The sequence below is a fragment of the Cetorhinus maximus genome, chromosome 5 (assembly GCF_964194155.1).
Source record: "Cetorhinus maximus chromosome 5, sCetMax3.hap1.1, whole genome shotgun sequence".
NCBI lineage: Eukaryota > Metazoa > Chordata > Chondrichthyes > Lamniformes > Cetorhinidae > Cetorhinus > Cetorhinus maximus.
The window spans coordinates 94,433,501-94,450,277 of record NC_135883.1 but is presented as its reverse complement, the minus strand read 5'-3'; positions in this window follow the sequence as shown (position 1 = coordinate 94,450,277).

Here is a 16,777-nt window from a genome sequence, read left to right as displayed (position 1 = left end):
ATCCTCTATCAAAGACTATTGAATGGATTTGGCATCCTCTATTTCAGACTCCAAAGTGATACAGTCCACCTGTACTGCAGAGGGTGCTTGCTTCTTGACTATCTATGTGTGTGATTTTCCAAGGGTGAGGTAGTGGAGAATGCAGCAGACAATTGCAATCTTCAGAACTCTGGCTAGCTGTACTGAAGGCTACAATTCCTCCTCTGTAAGGAGTAAATTATTCCGTGGAGCCTGATCTATTTTGTTGACTGAATAATAACGCACATACTCCACTGGACCAGTCATATAAATACTGTGGCTACACCAGCAGGTCAGAGACTGGAAACTCCATTGTAACTCATCTGCTGACTCCCCAAAGCCTGTTCATCATCTACAAGGCACACTCAGGAGTGTGATGGAATACTTTTTATTTGCCTGGATGAGTGCAGCTCCAACAACGCTTAAGAAGGTCGACACCATCCAGGACAAAGCAACCTGCTTGATCGGCACCACACCCACAAACATTCACACCCTCCACCACTTCCGCATGGTTTTAGCAGTTGTACAACCTATAAGATGCACTGCAACAACTTGTTAAGTCTCCTTTGACAGCACCTTCCAAACCAACAACTAGCGAGAAAGACAATGACAGCAAACATATAGGAATACTACCACCTAAAAGTTCCCCTCCAAAGTCACACTATATTGGAACTATATTGCCATACCTTCACTGTCATTCAGTCAAAATCCTAGGAGCCCTACCCTAATAGTGCTGTGAGTGTACCTACACCACATGGACTGCAGCAGTTCACAAAGGCAGCTCACCACCACCTTCTCAAGTGCAATTAGGGCTGGGCAATAAATACTAGCCTTGCCAGCAATGCTCGCATCACATGAACAAATTTTTTAAAAAGGTGACCTTGGAAAATTGAGCACAATTAATTGAGCACATCAGCACTCAAGTGGATTTAACATAATTTCTTAACCTTTTAGAAGCAATGGGCAGAATTGTCTGTGCCCATTGGCAGTGGGCATTTTTGGGTGTGAGCGGACAATATGGCGAGAAGGCCAAAAATTGGTTTCACGAGATCGTGAAACCAGTTTGTAATCGTCTGCTCTGCCTGTCAATGGCGGGCCGCGTTTCCCGCCTTTGGACATTAGAAACCTCATTATAATATATCTAAATATCATTATAAGCCCAGCTCGCCAGAATCATCCCCCCACACTAGATTATCCAAGCATGTTGGCAGGAAAACACACCGGCATGTTTCACAACTAAACATAAACGACATGCACTTGGCGAGCTGCACTTTGCTCAGGACTTCAAAGTTTGTTTGCCTACTTTGCTTTGGGCAACACTTGCAGTCATCAGTGCCAGGCTTCACAGACAGCCCTCCATCATTTTTAGGGAGGCTCACAGGCAGGTCTTTACTTGTAAGACAAGTCGCAAGGTGGGGGTGGCTTTTCAATGGCTACAGGGCTATGGCTTGCTTGGGGAAGGTAGATAACTGGCCTCAGGCAAGGGAAAAGGCTGCGGGCTAGGGTATTACTGGGGAAAGAGGGGTATCCCACTGTGTGTGTGGGGACACATGTTGATCTGTGCAAGTGGCCTCAAGAGGGTGAGGGCTGAGGAGGCAGTTTCCATTAGAGATGAGGCCAGATGGACGTGAGGATGCGTGTGAGAGAGCGAGTGGTGATGTCCCTTGAGCTGGCAGCGAGTGAGATGCCAGTGAATGTTTGATGGCCTTGTGAGTGTGTGAGTTTAGAGTGATAGGGTGGTTGCCTTACCCTGGCGGCATAGATGAGATCATTCATCCCCTTTCTGCACTGAATGGCCAGCCTCTTCTGTACAGCATTGACACTGACCACCTGTGCCACCACCTCCCAAGGCAGAATGGTGACGCTAATGGGGTCTCCTGCGGCCAGAGGGGGGATAGAGGACATCGCGGCAGGCTCCAACCGTGTCCAGGAGGCGTCCCAGGGATCGTCACTGAATCGGGGGGCCTGCAGTCTTCTTGTCTTTTGGGGCCATATCTTCTGTGCAGCAGTCCTGGGCTGGAAGCACCAAGAGGTGTGGGCGTGGCTGCATTTTAAATCTGGCGCCCGGCATGAGGAAGCAGTGAGGTGACAACATGGCGGATAAATTGGAGGCTGCCCCACCATTGAAACGACGTGTTACCCTTGATTGCATGGTTAATGACGCGGGTTTGATACGATAAGGAGTGAAAAGCCGCTATTTCTGCCAGAAGGTAAAATGTTTTTTTCCCACCTGCTACTGTACTCAGTGCAAATCTGGGACGATTCTGTCCAATGTGGAAGATTTTCATTGTTATTACCTGACCATTAAGACTCAACTAAACAGAATACAGAAAGAAAGATTAGGTGGGGCGGATCACACACCCACGATAGAGTCTATTTGATTTTGTTTCTATTTACATAAATATGCATTACATAAAGAAAGAATATGCATGCCCTGATATGCTATATAACCCTTACTGTTCAATTACCCTCAGTATACTCCATACAGTTAATGTTAAGGAGGTAGAGTTGAAAATTGACCTTGACGGTGCATCAGATGAAGAGAATAAGCTGCATTCAATCATCTGTCATTCATACGCCTGCACTTTGCATTGGGATAATTGGATAGCAATTAGCGAATGATGCATTAGATTGCTTTTCTCCTCAGTCATTCCCCGAAACATTTAGGTCAGTTATAGGATTCGCAAAGGCACAATGGGGAAAGGTCGCTGTCTAAGACCTCCCTGCCATAGTGCACCAAGGGGCTGGGAAAGGTATAGACCCCTCGGGCTGTACGGCTCACAATAAATGTACATAGTGAACACTAATTGCATTATAATTGTATTGAAGCACCTCAAAGTGCAACATGATGTATGTCGATAACTCCAATGCCATTGCACTGTCTGACTGTCTGTAATGACCATATTGAAATGATTGTAATATTCATTGATTGTATTGAAGTACCTCGTGATCCATGTGTAAAAGTTGAATCTGATTGCACCCTTTGTGAAGGCGATTTAGAAATATTTTGTAATGTTCTTTCAGATATTTTATGAAGAAAGTATATTTTTAAAAAAAATAGTTATAGGATTCTTGGTACTGACCTAGCAGAAAACAGTTAACCCAGCACAACCATGGATGGAAGCAGCATGAATACACAAATAGGGAGGTTATGCTTCAGTTGTACAGGGCACTAGTAAGACCACATTTGGAGTACTGTGTACAGTATTGGTCACCTTATTTAAGGGAGGATGTAAATGTGTTACAGAGAAGTTTTACCAGGCTAATACCTGGAATGGGTGGGTTGTCTTATGAGGGAAGGTTAGACAGACTAGGCTTGTATCCGCTGGACTTTAGACAAGTAAGAGGCGACTTGATTGAAACATATAAGATCCTGAGGGGTCTTGACAGGGTGGATGTAGAGAGGTTATTTCCTCTTGTGGAAAAATCTAGAACTTAGAGATCACTGTTTGAAAATAAGGGATGGCCCATTTAAAACAGAGATGAGGCAAATTTTTTTTCACTCAAAGGGTTGTGAGTCTTTGGAATCTCTTTCTGAAAAAGTGGTGGAGGCAGAGTCTTTGAATATTTTTAAGGCAGGGGTGGATAGATTCTTGGTAAGCCATGGGGTGATAAGTTATCGGGGGTAGGCGGGTGCAGATTTCAGGTTACTATCAGATCAGCCATGATCTTAGTAAATGGCGGAGCGGGCTCAAGCGGCTGAATGGCCTACTCCTGCTCCTTGTTCATATGTTCGCATGTCTCTCTGACCTACCTTGTTCAGGTCTCAGCTAGTTGTTACCAAGTAAACTTCAGCGGAGCTTTATCACACCGTGTTGTATATTTTATATTTCATATAATCAAATTCAACTAAAAGCGATGATCATATCAACAAGAACATATTGCAGGTTTAGAAATCAGTGCCTGAAGTGTTACAATGTTCCTGGTATTGGTGGTGCTTTCATAAATCCCCTCATTGTACTTTATTGTTTTTTCCCCACTATCTAAAAAACTGTTAACATAGGCTTCTTCTTGGTCTTGTTCTGACATACTGTAGTGTTATCTGTACTTATATGCAGAGAAATCTGGGAGACAATAAGAGAAATTAAAAAAACAAATAAATAAATGAAAAACTGTCAAACAGATAACGTGAGAACGAAAACAAAAACTAGAAAAATAAATTGCAAGTGATATAGATGGAATAAAATGAGATCTGTTTCTTGGTATGTTTGCAGTAGACACTGCAATAGAGAACTGGGTTAGATAACACATGAGATAATGAGAGTGGATAAATGGTGGAAATATCCAATGATTTCTTTTTTCTTCCTTGGGCAGAATTTTGCCGTCGGCGAGCAGGGGGCGGGGTCCGCTCTCCGATGTGCAAATTGACGCGGGATAACGTCGGGGGGAACCCCTGATGTCATCCCGCCCCATTTAAATCTTCAGGAAGGCGGGCCCGCAGCAAAATCAGCAGCGGGCCCGCCAACCTGTCAATGGCCAATTGAGGTCATTGACAGGATCATTAAAACAAATAAAGGGCCTGCCCGTCCAATGTTAAGGTTGGCTGGCAGGCCAGGAGCCCCAGCGGGGAATAGAAAAAACATGAAACCTCATCCACCAATGGGATGAGGTTTCATGTAGGGTTTAAAAAAGTTTAATAACGTTTCAGTGAAATTTGGAGAATCCACCCCCTGCCTGCACAGGAAGCGCTTCCCGCTGGGTGGGCCTTAATTGGCCCGCCCACTTAAAATGGCGGTGGGGCCCGCTTCTCCGGCGGGGATCGGCTCCCCGCCTGCCGGAGATTGGGTCGGGCCCGCCTGCCCAGTAGGCAGAAAATTCTGCCCCTTGAATATTTTCACTGCAGAGGATCGTGATATTCTTATCCTGATGGTTGAAAGTGTAGGAGAAACGGTTATGTTTGTGTTGGTGGTCCTTAATGAAATAATCATTAAAAATATGCAAATATATGTATAAGGCAATGATATCAGCTGGAATACAGCCAAGAATACTTCAGGAAAGGAAGGTAGAAACGAAATCCATGCCTGAATATTTTTGGAGATCATTAAAAATAAGGTGACAGATGATTGAAAATAGCCAGTTTTCCAATTAAAAAATGGCAAAAACGTCATGAGAATTATATGAAGTTTACATCACACCTGTGGTAGGGAAACAGAAGTAAGTGATGAAGGGAACAATTCAAAAACATTTTAAAGAAAGAAGGCTATGTTTCCAAGCCAACTCAGGTCCAGGTTCATATTCCAATGCACTATTTTCCACCTTACATGAATAAAAATTCACCCAAAACTCTACTGCCTATATCTTAACTCTAACCAAGTCCTGTTCACCATCAACCCTGAGCTCATTGAGCAACATAGTTCCTAGTCTGGTAACACCTGCATTTTAAAATTCTCATTCTTGTTTTCAAATCCTTCCACCCTAACTATTCACTGCCCTGCAACCCTTTGGGATTCCTGTGCTCTTCCAATTCTTGCCTCTTGCTCATTCCCAATTTTAGTCACGTCACTATTTGTAGCTGTGCCTTCAGCTGCCAAGGCATAACCTCTGGAATTCTGTTCCTAAGCCTATCTGCCTCGCTACCTCTCTCTCCTCCTTTAAGACACTTCTTACCTCTCTGATTAAAGTTTTGGTCATCTGTCCTAATATCTCCTATATGACTTGGTGTCAAATTTTATTTGATAATGTTCCTGTGAAGCACCTTGGGATACTTTACTATATTAAATGCACTATAAAAATACAACTTGTTAGTCTAAAAAAGCAGTTCAAGACCTGGAAGCACATCTGAATCATTTGAGCATCTGGCAGAATTGTAGCATGCAGATAGTTAGAATGCAGGTTTTTTTTAAGAAAGGACTTGAAATGGTCTCTCACAATCTATTTTCGCTAAAGTAAAACTCCTCAAATGAAGCAGGATGCTGTAAAATGGAAAATAAATTAGCTAAATCATAGGATATAAAGAGTAGTGATTAAAGATCATAATTATATTTAGACATCTTTGATCCAATGCAGTATCTAAGGAGCTAGTCCTCTGGATCTCTGGTGCTGACAGTATTAATAACTGATCTTGATAGCATCATTAAAAGTAGAATATTTTGATTTAAAAAGTGATATGAAATTCTGTCAAAAAGCAGAAAAACAAGAACAAACAAAATTCTGATAGTTTAGGCATTTAACTTCTTCCGCCTAAGAAATTGAGCAGAAAAAGTGTACAAGTACAGTGCAGTGTTTCCCACTTTATTCTCACTTTAACCTTCTGTAGAAATTGATGGAGATAAATGACTCCCTAACATGCTAAGCAACTAGGAAATACATTGCAAATTAAAAAAAAATATTGCTACCAGCTCCACAAGCTAAAATGCCTTGTTTCTCTCGCTGAAGGATAGTTTGTTGCTAAAAGTTACCAACATCAATGTTTGCAGCCAAATAAAGCAAAGCTTAAAATTTCCTGTAGTCAGGTGAGTCACAAGTCTATATTTTCCAGGCAAATTAAACCCCAAGCAGAAAAATGCCAAAGCATAATTCACACCCATCAAATAAGAAATGAGATGACTCTGACGGACCTTCCTAATGTTTGCACAGTTATGGCGAGCTCCAGGGTCATACAGGTCAATTATTGGGATAAAAAATAAAATAATGCTGGAAATCTGCAGCATGTGTGAAAAGAAACCAGATTAATGGGCAGAATTTAATGCCTCTCCCGGGGTGAGTTTGAAGATAGGTGGGAATTTAATTGGATGGCCGTGGAGTCACCACTGCCTTCCTGTCTCTGCCCCGATTAAGTCCAGGGCAGGTTAGGCTCATGGTCGACCTTCCCATCCTGCCGCCAATTGAGGCCAACATTGGGCCCTCCCGATGGTGGGGGTTGGTCCCTCATTCATAGGCACTCAATGTCTGATCATGTACCCGGCATTGAGAAGAGGGGGGCCTGTTTAGAGCTACCCTTCCTGTCCTTGGTGCCAACTGCACTAATCCTTCTCCTGCGACCCCCACCCCACCCTCACTCACCTGTGGCCTGGGTCCCTCACAGATCCTGGGCCTATGGTGGGTGCATTGCCAGCAATAGCCACCACTCCCACTGGCTCTGCCTGCAATAGACAGTTGCCATTCACTGGTTCCACCACTGGGGTCCTTGATCCCAGGGAAGGCCTGCCACTGGTCACTTACATCCCTGGCTGGCACATAATAAGGTGAGCCTTTCCTAAAGGAGACAAGATAGGGCTCCTGCTGGCTCTCCAGCTGGTTGGTATGACCCCCATCACCTGGATTAAATACCGCCCAACGAGTGCCATGTTTAAAGGTGAAGTGCTGTTCCTCAAATTTCACCGAACTTCATTGGAACACTTTAGCAGGCATGAACAGAAAGATCAGAGTGGGAGTAAGATGGAGAATTAAACTGACAAGCGACAGGAGGCTTGGGGTTCATGTTTGTGGACTGAATGATGGCTTGGCAATTATTGTGTTTGCTTTTGTAAGAGTGGAAAGATGTGTGCTGCTGTTTGATTTAAAGGGACATTGCTTGGAGGAATAATTAGGCTGATTCAGGCTAACATATCCTAAAACACTTATGCCTTAGCTGCATAGATGTAAAGGCCTAATCTCCAGGCTGACATAAAAATTAGTTATTTGTGTTGAAGTGTTCTCAAAATTCCCACATTTTTCATATCATCAACAAGGATATGACTTTTGGACTTTTATGGCAGAGGACCCAACTGCTGAGTTAAGTGTAGAACCCTGCAGACAGAAGGCTAGGCCCATGAAGGCCTGGGACTGGACATGTCCGGGCTTGTTGAGTGAAGTGTGGATTGTTGCCTGAAACCAGACAATGAGAGGAGACAGAATACGCATTCTTCCCTTTAAAACAATCAACCCAGAGAAAGACTTCATCTTACACGAAACTAAAGCCCATCAAAATCTTGCATAAATAACTGCTACTAACTACTAAGGCAGGAAGGCAGCAATCAATGCACTTATGCAAACCTATCAATACTCCACATACACAATGGCTTTCAGTTCAAGACTAGTTACGGGGACAGGAAGAGAACGATAAACATCATGCGAGCCCATTAAAACCAACGAGACAACAATCACCTGAGGAAACCCACCAAAATCAGACAAAGAACTAACCTTTATTTAGATTCAGATAAGAAATTCAAAAAACAGGATAACTGGGCCGCCAGTTATGAAGGGGAGGAGGGTGAGCAGTTTTGGAGCGGTTGAAGCAGAGTTTGAGCAGGGAGAGGTAGCTGAGCCAAGTGGAGGGAGGAGATCAGGAGGTTTGCAGGTCCGCAGGCAACATCACGGCGAGAGGCACGGGGTGGCAGGCTCAACCGAAGACAACAAGGCCGCAACCACAGCCCTCCATGAAGATCAACCACCCACAACCGCGCCCTCCACCCAACTGAAGAACCTGCGCAGATTCCACAGACCAGGACCATGTGGGGACGGCAGGCCCCAGAGGACACAAAGAATGTACCCCAAAACTGCAACCAGCTTACCTGGCTGGATTTCGAACTGTCAAGGAACCCTGGTTGGTGAGCATGATCCCTGACCTCTCCTAGTTCAATTTAGTTAGGTTTTGGGGGTGGGACAAGGGTAAGGGGATTAGTAGCATGATTTTCCCTCGTTATGCCATGTGTTCCCCATTCTTAACTAAGTGTACTTTGTAGGTCTGTATAATCTCAGTGTAATCCTAATGTTATAAGTTCTTTTGTGACTTCAATAAACCCAGTTTTTTTTTTCTTGCACCAAAACCAGTTGTCTGCTGCACTTTGTCACAACCCCCAAATAAGTCCAAGGTCTAGAACCCAGGGAATGGGAGCGATTCGGACCGCTCAGAAGTCAGAGGTGAAGCTGACAAACACCACCACCCCCTACAGTGTTCAAAATAAAATGATTACTGTATAGATATGATCGCTCCTTTGATTATCATTTCTTTTCCTTCTTAATTTGAAGCTTTGGCTTCTGCTTTTGTTCTAATTTAACCCTCATCCATGCTCAACTCTGCCATTTCTCACTGACCCACTTAACCCTCAACACATTCAAGCTGCTCAAAAAGATGATTATCAATTCCATTGATCCTCTCCAAATTTAAGCCCCAAACAGTTCAATTCATTTATTGAACTCCATTGGGCTGATTTTAACTGTAGCTGTGTTGACCCATCAGGTGTCCCACCCATTTGATCATATACCCTATGCTCAGGACCAATTGGTTGGTCAGCTCACCATAAGAGTCAGCTAATTTCCCACTCTCCCATAGCCAGAAAACTTCAGTGAGGTGCCCCAGTAATGTCCCAGCACAGCTTAACCGAGGCCTTAAGCCTATAATAGATTGGACCTCACAATGCCAGCTTTGGGTAGGTTTGCAAGGCTGTTATAACATTTTAAGCAGAAGTCGTAAATTGCCTTACAGATATTTTACAATATGAATGATGTATAGCTGTTAAGGAATTAAATTCTTTCCTCATTAGAAAAATAATGTGGCTGTGATATTAAGTGCAGGCAACTAAAACACTGAAGCAATGATGAGAATGTGGTATTTTAGGAAAACTCAAAGTGGAAGGATCAGAGGGCATAAATATAAACTGAGGAAGCTCTGAGATATATTTAGCAGATGAAAATAAATTCTTTGTTCAATTTATGGGTTTCTAAAATGAACTAACAGATAATGCAGTCAATATAGAACTCCTTTAGAAGAGCTGAAAGGAAACTGCATCACAATGTAGAGAGATTTGTGTTTAGCATTGGAAAATAGCGTTAAAAACTAGTAAATCAGGCTCTGAACATTCTTTTGTTTTTTTTAATCTTATTAAACTTAAAGATTACTTTTGGCAATTACATAAATCTGGTAAATAAATTATTAAGTTTATGCACTACTATATTCCTCAAACTAAGCCCAAACATTATTATTTTTTGTTTCCGACAAATTCCTTATGAATAAGATTTCGCTATTTCTCTCAAATGTTTTCACTGAAACTCTTTCAGTTTCCTCTAGGCTTTGATACAGAGTTCCTTCCTGACCCACCTTTCATTGATCAGTAGGTCTGCCTATACAGTGAATGCTTAACAGTTAGCAACAACAGTTTGTATTTATGTAGTACCTTTAACTTAGTAAAATGTCCCAAGGTGCCTAACAGGAGTGCCATCAGACAAAATCTGGCGCTAAGATGCAGAAAGAGATACTAGGATATGGGCAGCCAGGTTCTGGATGTGCTGAAGTTTACAGAAGGTGGAAGGTGGGCGCCACTACCTGATCAACACCATACTCACATGAATAATGCATATAAAAGATAAATTATAATGAGCAAACTTTCCAGTTATGTACGTCACATGCAGGAAAATGTCATGAAATAGTGATGAGTGAGATAAATTATTTCTCACAGGAAATTATGTTAATAGTGCAATACAAATTATTCAGCGGAGGAATTCAAAATTTAACATATATCAGTATTGAGTTTCAATTAATTGATGGATATTTAAACAAATTGAAGTAAGTACACATATTTTTGGAAGTTATAAATTATTTACAGAATGTTCTATGTTAGTATTGCAGTACTGTACTTTAAATGTTACCAGTGAGTAAAAAATGAACAAATACAAAATGAATCAAATTTTGTTAAATCTTAGCAATGATATTTTTCTCCACAGAGCTTTATGAACCAGCTTTGGAGATAAAATTGTTAAGACTGTCAATTAACAGCTTAAAAGGTTCTGGCTGAAGATCTGATTAGGAACATGCTCTAGGGCTAGATGGAGAATTAGAAGTAAAGATGATATCATTGTATGGGACAGGACAGTTTCTGAACATTTGGGATCTTAAAAATGTTGTTTAAGGACTGTAACTATTCTATATCAAATGCCTCCTATTGACCTATTGAATACAATCCTAGCTAATCATTCTGGAATTCCACTTGGCTTATCTGCGGGAGCCCAGGAAGCTTTGGATGGCCTTTTCTGAGGAGCTGAAGTGCTTAGTAGTCACTGATTTCAATAGATTGTTTATTGTCTGTGGAAGGAATACATAGCCTTTGCTCATTGAATCTCCTTGGGCTAAAAATTAATGTGGTTAGCATACTGACATAGGGAATGCACATGCCTGGGACACTGCCACTCACCCTGCAAAATAATGCAGGGAATGGGGGGTCACCTCATTTAACCTCAATGTCATGGTTATGTCCTATCCCCATAAAACTTACTGGGAAGATTGACACTACTTTTTATTTAAAAAAGCAACATGGAATGGACAAGTTTACTTTAACAAAATGGAGTTCAGGACAGTAAGATGACTTCTTTTGTGGTTTCAGTACAGATAAGGATTAACTCACATCTGAATATGCCTCTGTAAAGTCACTAAAATGTAAATATCCTTGTTGAGGATGTTCCATTGAAGAGAATCAGGATGTAACAAAATCACTTGTGGAATTTACAGATACTATTGTCTGGATATTTATAGAAAATCACACATAGGTCACCCCAGACTCAGGGCAGAATTGTCCCAGATTTGCATTAAGTGCAGTAGCGGGCGTGAAAAATGACTTTTTACATGCCGGCCGCAATGGCGGGTTTTCACTCCATATCGTCTGCTTCCTGCCTTATTAATTATGCAGCCACAGGAAACACGCCGTCTTGCTGGTAGGTGGCATCTGAATCGCCCACCAATACCCACGCTGTTTCCTCACTCTGGGCACCATATCTAAACTGCAGCGGTGCACACAGTTCTCAGTGCTTACAGCCCAGGACTGCTCCAGTGAAGACATGGCCCTGAAAGCCCAGAAGAGTTCAGTGACCCGTCACTGGAATGCCATTTGGAGGCCTGGCATGAAGTCCTTCGCCCCCACTCTGGTTGCAGGAGTTCCAGCAATCTCACCACTCCAGCTTGCAAGGTGGTGGCAGTGGTGGTCAGTGCAAACTCTACACAGAAGAGGTTCACCATCCAGCGCAGAAAGAGGATGAATGATCTCATCCTCTTGGCCTTGCCGCCAGGGTAAGGCAGCCATCTCATCACTCTAAACTGACACACTCACAAGGCCATCACACATTCACTGGCATCTCACTCACTGCCAGCTCAAGGGACATCACCACTCACTGGACAGAATTTTCCCATTGGCGTGTGGGGTCGGGCCCTGCACGCCTGCGCGTAAAACGATGCGTGGTGACGCCAGGCAAGTGTCACGACGTCACAGCGTGCCAGCGCGATATTTGGGAAGGCGGGGGTGCTATAAGTTTGGATGCGCACCCGACATCAATTAACGGGCCAGTTAAGGCCCTTGAGGCAACAATTGATCTCGATTTTTCGCAGGCCATGCGATCTTCAGGCAGGCGAGTAGGAGACATTTGTATAAACCTCATCCACGGGTGGAATAAGAGGGGTGAGTGGGGTCCTGAATGTGATGTTTGAGGTATTTAAGTGTGAAAGTAATATTTACTTGCCGGAGTGAGCAGGAAGACTTCAAAGCTCATACCAGCTGCTAGGACGGGAGTAAAAGCCTTGGTCAGGACTCTACGGTAGAAATCATTTCTGGAGCCTGCAGCTTTCAGGAGCCTTCCCTTAGCCTGGGAATGGGAGTTGCGCTCTCTACTGGAGTCACCTCTTCTGAGGAGGAAGGGAGGGCCAGAAGGGGGAGGAGGCCAGGAGTCCACATTCAGCCTCCAGGGGAGCCACCTTTGAGAGGATAGGCGCAGGCACAAGGGGTGCAGTGCCAAGAGGTAGCCAAAGGCGGAAGGGGCCGCAGAAGATGCCACTATCCTGCTGCCAGGTTATACAGGCCGCGAAGCAGCTACCTCAATGTGTCTGAGGTGCAGTGCCGAAGGAGGCGCCGTCTCTCAAGGGAGACAGTCACCTCCATGTGTCAGATGATAGGCCCTGAGATCTCCGCAAACTGTGTGGGTGGGCACCCCGTGCCAGTGGCACTGAAGGCCACAGTGGCCCTCAAATTCTATGCCTCCGGCTCTTTCCAGGGGTCAGTGGGTGATCTCTGTGGAGTCTCCCAATCAGCTGTCCACTCTTGTGTCAAACAGGTGACAGACGCTCTGTTCAGGTGTGCATTGACTTTTATCCACTACCGCTGGGACCAGGCAAGCCAGACACAGCGAGCCAGAGGCTTCGTGGCCATTGCTGGCTTCCCCTGTGTCCAGGGTGCAATAGACTGTACACATGTGGCCGTCAAGGCGCCAGCAGGTGAGCCTGGTGCCTTCGTCAACAGGAAGGGCTTCCACTCCATGATGCTGATAGTGTGTGACCATAGGATGCAGATTCTGCAAGTCTATGCAAGGTACCCAGGCAGCTCCCACAACATTTACATCTGCAGACACTCCGAGGTGCCGAGGCTCTTCAGCTTTCCGGCTGGATGGATGGCTGGTGGGTGACAAGGGCTATCCCCTCAAAAGGTGGCTCATGACACTCCTCCACCATCCAAGAACAGAAACTGAGCAGCAGTACAATAGGAGCCTCCACAAGGGCTGTGGTGGAAAGGACCATCGGTTTTCTCAAGATGCATTTCCGATGCCTGGACTGTTCAGGGGGCACACTCCAGTACCCCCCAGATTGTGTGTCACTGATAGTGGTAGCATGCTGCGCTCTCCACAAACTGGCGCTGAAAAGGGGAGATGCAGCGGAAGAAGAGGATGTAGACACAGTTGCCCTGGCTGCACACGATGAGTCCAGCAGTGAGTCCGAGGATGAGCACGTGCAGGAGAACACTGAGGAGGTAGATACTGACCCGGGCATACTCCAGGGAGGCAGGGACACCCGGGAGACTTTAATCCAAAGAACCTTCAGCTAGCGCACCACAACTGGACCTTCAACACATGCCAGGGCTGCAGGCTCCACACTCGATACCTGAGTGCTAAATCAGCCTGGATAATAACATTAACTAAGGCCCTTGTCAATAAAGCTCAATGTCAAACAGCTCACTCATAACATCATGGCTTCCTGTACACACGCAGAAGTAAGGATTCACCCTGAGGCATGGCAACATGTCAAAATTTATTGAGTAAACGAAAGTAAATTCATAAAGCAAAACAAAAACGGTGTTGGATATCACACCGAGTCTTCGACTAAGTACTATGGGCCAATGTAAAAGCACCAGTGAGAAACCCATGGTGTGCCTAAGGTACCTTAAATTTATGCTTACGGGCGCTACGTCTAGGTGCTGTCCCCTCGCTGGCACTGGCATCTGAGACACCCTGCTCACTGTGGTGTCCTGTTGCCCTCAATGACCTTGGCGGACGTCCTCTGGCCTGCGGAGTCTGTGCTGGCCCCGCCTGGGAGAGAGCAGCCAGTTCCACAGCTGGCATCTCCCCAGTCGCAGCAGCCTCATCAGATGCTATAGTCACTGGCAGAGGGGCGGAGGAGCTGCTGCCCTTATCCAGAGCACACTGAGAGGAGACTGCAGAGATAACAGGCAGCTGCTGCACCGACATGAGGTCGCTTCGGACCTCCCTGCTCACCCTAGATGGATGGGCACCAAGCTGGGATACTTGGTGCCCAGACCATCTCCCACACTGGTACTGACCTGCTGTGGCCAATGCTGCTGTGAGGGCTTGCAGGTCCAAGCGCAACCAGGAGGACCTGATTGTTCTCCTGGAGGAGCCTCTCCACGAGAGTCGTCACTCTCTCCATTGGGGGAAGCATGGCGCTCAGATATGAGGCTAATTGTATCGGTGATGCTCCGTGTGGACTCTTCCAGCACGGGCACCATGCCACTCAGCCTCATGTATCTCCACCAGATCGTCCTGCAGACCCTGCTGCACTTCCAGCGTTCGCTACCTCATGCACGACTCCAGAGGCACATCATCAGCCATCGACCGAGCATGTGCCTGGTCCCCAGGATTCCTCCGACTGCCGGCGCCCTGGGCATTCTCTGTCTCAGCCCGCACCTCAAACAAGTGAGAAGTGCCCTCACCGCCATGCCCCAGGACATTAGCTGAAGATGTAATTCCCACCGAGGTGCTAGTATCTGCGTTGGTGCCAGCCTGGCTCAGATGGTGCGAGGCTGGAGAGTGCATTTGCTCGGGGGCTTCAGGGGTGAGAGGTGGGCCCTCTGCCTCCTCCTCCCGGCCCTGCTCCAGTGATGCTGAAAGAAAGGAAAAGGACACTTGATTAGTTACAGTGCAGACAATGTCAACTTGCATGCTGCTCCCCCAGATCATTATGCGCTTATCCTTCCATAATCAAGGGTAAACCCACATTGCAAACTTCAATCGCCACTTGCGCCTACCCTCCGCCAGTCCGCATTCATTCCGACACATTGTGCGCAGTCTTTTCCTGAAAAGGAGAGAGGAGCATTGATTAATCCAGCCTGTACCTGAATTCCCATCGCATCCCTGCCACCTCAACCAGAGTGGGACATTGCAGGGCTCCAGTTCTTCATCACCCCGAAGCTGCTGCACATTCGCCCAAACAAGCCAGGGCTGAAACCCCCCACCCCAATTGCCCAAATGCTGCCTCCTTCACATGTGGCACCACAAGGTGCCCCTTTGCTAAGCAAGGAGGCACAAGCACATGGAGCGCAAACACCAGCTGATGGATTGGTGCCCCGCCAACTGGAAGCTCCCTTCCCAGCATGTTAGCTGACTTCGACGCACTTCACAGTTCCAGCACTCTGCCTAGGTGCAGACTCTTAACTTTCAAACCCATTCAATACTCTGTCACACATGCTGCAGATGCGGAACTCACCCTGGCTCAACCCTCTCAGAGTGAACTGGGCATGGGCAATCTCTGCTGTAATACCCAGCAAGGGATCCATGACATGAGGGATTCAATGCCGTTACTGTACTCAGAGTTGGCGGAGGTGGTTTTGGGGAAAGGGTGACGGCTGCATTAAGTGACTTGAGACAACATGGTACTCACCCTTCCCGAGCGCAGGAGATCATTGAACCTTTTGTGGCGCTGGAGCTATGTGCGCCCTACCACATCATGGGAGCTCACACTCTCGGCCGCCTCCTCCCAGGCACGTTTGGTCAGGTGGAGGGGCTACTGCCTCCTGTCCCTCGGAAGAAGGACCTCCCGCCGCGCTGCCACCTCCTCCAGGAGAGCAGCAAGCACTTGAAAAACAAGTGGCACACTGCCCCACTGGCCTACCCTCCGGCCTGGCCTGCTGAGATAGCCTACCCTCTGGACTCGCATCACCAACATTGCCCCTCTGCAAAGCCCTTCCCAGCCATTGCAAGCAGCCTGTCCAAGGCCTTCCTTTATACAGGCCACCGGGTCGCCATTGGACCCAGTGGGCTGAGCGCGCCCGTCGCCGCCCGCCCACTCCCGCTATGCACAGGAGTCATGAACTACGTTGTGCGGGCCTTAATTGGCGCCCATCTGCGCCCGTTCCCAACCGGCCCGCCCGACATGGGGAAAATTCTCTCACACACCCTCACATCTCAACTCACATCACCACTCACTCTCTCACACACACCCTCACATCCATCATATCACATCTCCATCACATCACCACTCACTCTCTCACACACACCCTCACATCTCACCTCACATCACCACTCACTCTCTCACACACACCCGCACATCTCACCTCACATCACCACTCACTCTCTCACACACACCCTCACATCCATCACATCACATCTCCATCACATCACCACTCAATCTCTCACACTCATCCTCACGCCTCCACCTGATCTAATCTCCTCTGGACGCTGCCTCCACACCCCTCACCACCTTGAGGCCACTTGCACAGTTCAACATGTGCTCCCACATACGCACTGGGATACCCCACTTCCCCAGTACAGCCCTCACCCTGCAGATTCTTTCCTT